Consider the following 2,288-nt stretch of genomic DNA (forward strand, 5'->3'; position numbering starts at 1 on the left):
CTTCTTCTTCTTCTTCTTCTTCTTCTTCTTCTTCTTCTTCTTCTTCTTCTTCTTCTCTTTTTTATAATGTCTGTGTTTTATATAATCTGATTGTGAGGCATCTACATTGCCAGTCTCTTCAAAGAGAGTTAATTTGTGAAATTATTTCAATAATAATAAAACAATGATTTATATTATTGTCAAACACTTTCAAAAGGTCTACTGCTCCTTTGCTCCTTCTGCATATTTTTTTTTCCTTTTAAAAAAATTATTTATTTAAATTCAAGTTAGGGACACCTGGTGGCTCATTAGGTTAAGGGTCCAACTTTGGCTCAGGTAATGATCTCACGGTTTGTGAGTTTTGAGCCCGGTGTTGGGCTCTGTGCTGACAGCTCAGAGCCTGGAGCCTGCTTCAGATTCTGTGTCTCCCTCTCTCTCTGCCTCCTCCCCCCACCTCACCAAATAAAAACATTAAATCCGAGTTAGGTAACATGTAGTGTAGTATTGGTTTCAGGAGTAGAACCCAGTGATTCATTGCTTATATATAACACCCAGTGCTCATCCTGACAAGTGTCCTCCTTAATGCCCATCACCCGTTTAGCCCATCATCCCATTCACTTCACCTCCAGCAACCCTCAGTTTGTTCTCTGTATTTAGTAGTCTCTTATGGTTTGCCTCCCTCTGTTTTTATCTTATTTTCCTTTCTCTTCCCCTATATGCATCTGTTCTGTTTCTTAAATTCCACATATGAGAGAAATATATTTGTCTTCTCTGACTTATTTCGTTTGGCATAATACACTCCAGTTCCATCCACATTGTTGCAGATGGCAAGATTTTATTCTTTTTGATTGCCAAGTAATATTCCATTGTATATATATACTGTTTCTACTTTATCCATTAATCAGTTGATGGACATTTGGGCTCTGTCCGTAGTTTGGCTATTGTACATACCAGGAGTGGCCTTCTAATTGATGTTCTAACATGTGGAAATGCTCAGAGCCTATCCCATGGACACAGAAGAAGACCCTGCACACAGAATAAACCACATGGGGTACCTAGGAGCCAGGATGCCCCCAGGCCTTCATCTTACTTCCAGGGAAGCCCAGTGGCCAGTGACAATTGTCTGGCCCATGCCTGCCAATCTCCCTAGGAGAATGGTCCAGGTAAGACTCTGCTCCTGTCACAACTGTCCTGGCATGGAGTGCATTGTCCTCAGCCATCAGGTCCCTGTTCTCCCCTCAGATTCAGGAGTTCCCACCAGATCCATGGAGGTTTTAGGATTGGCATGGATTCTGGCCCTTTTCTGCACATACCATGCTCCACAGTTTCCCTGCATCACCTTGTGTGGAGGGGTGCCTGTGGATGTTGGGGGAAACTCTAATCCCTCACCGATTTAACTCCAGAAGTTGCAGGAAACACTTCGTGGGGCACGAACTGTGGGGCTCTGTGAAGGGGATCTCCCAGGACTCTACCAAGCACATGAATCTCTTGGCACAGTTGGTACCAAGCCAGCTACCAACTATTAGGGCTGCTTGTTATTCTTTTTTAAAATTTTTTTAATGTTTATTTATTTTTGGGAGAGAAAGAGACAGAGTGCGAGTGGGGAAAGGACAGAGAGAGAGGGAGACGCAGAATCCGAAGCAGGCTCCAGACTCTGAGCTGTCAGTACAGAGCCTGATGCGGGGCTCAAACCCATGAACTGTGAGATCATGACCTGAGCTGAAGTCATATGCTCAACCAACTGAGGCACCCCATTAAAGGAATTGGGATTGTTGGATGAAGGTAGGAATAATATCTGGGAGTGGAAATAAAGAGCAAGGAGAACACCCAATCTCTGGTTCCAGTGGTACATGGGGGAGGGAGAAGGCTTCAGGAGACCATGTGTCAGGGGGCAACCAGGTTTTAGTTTGAACAGGAAGCTGAAGGAAGCTTTCAGTGAAGTCACAACACAGAGTAATTTGTTTATGTCCGTAAACCGAAGAGTAGAAGGTGTGGGGGCCAAAGAGTTTCTATATATTTTTGAAGGTGTGGAAATATTTATTACTTACATAATGGAGGTCTTTTGGGAGAGTAGGGAAGGCCTCTCAGAATGGTCTGAAATGGCTTAAGAGAGCAAGTAAGGGGTGTTAACTTTGGGTCTTTATTGTGGTCAGTAGGTATGGTGGGTGGGAGGACTGCCAAGCATAGGTGAGGGCTTGTGTGGTTTGAATCTCCTGCTGGTGTCAAAAGAGAGAGCACCAGCTTTCTTTCTCTTCTTTCTTTCTTTCTTTCTTTCTTTCTTTCTTTCTTTCTTTCTTTCTTTCTTTCTT

Source organism: Herpailurus yagouaroundi, unplaced genomic scaffold (assembly GCF_014898765.1).
Source record: "Herpailurus yagouaroundi ecotype Mexico unplaced genomic scaffold, PumYag 186, whole genome shotgun sequence".
In the NCBI taxonomy this organism is placed as follows: domain Eukaryota; kingdom Metazoa; phylum Chordata; class Mammalia; order Carnivora; family Felidae; genus Herpailurus; species Herpailurus yagouaroundi.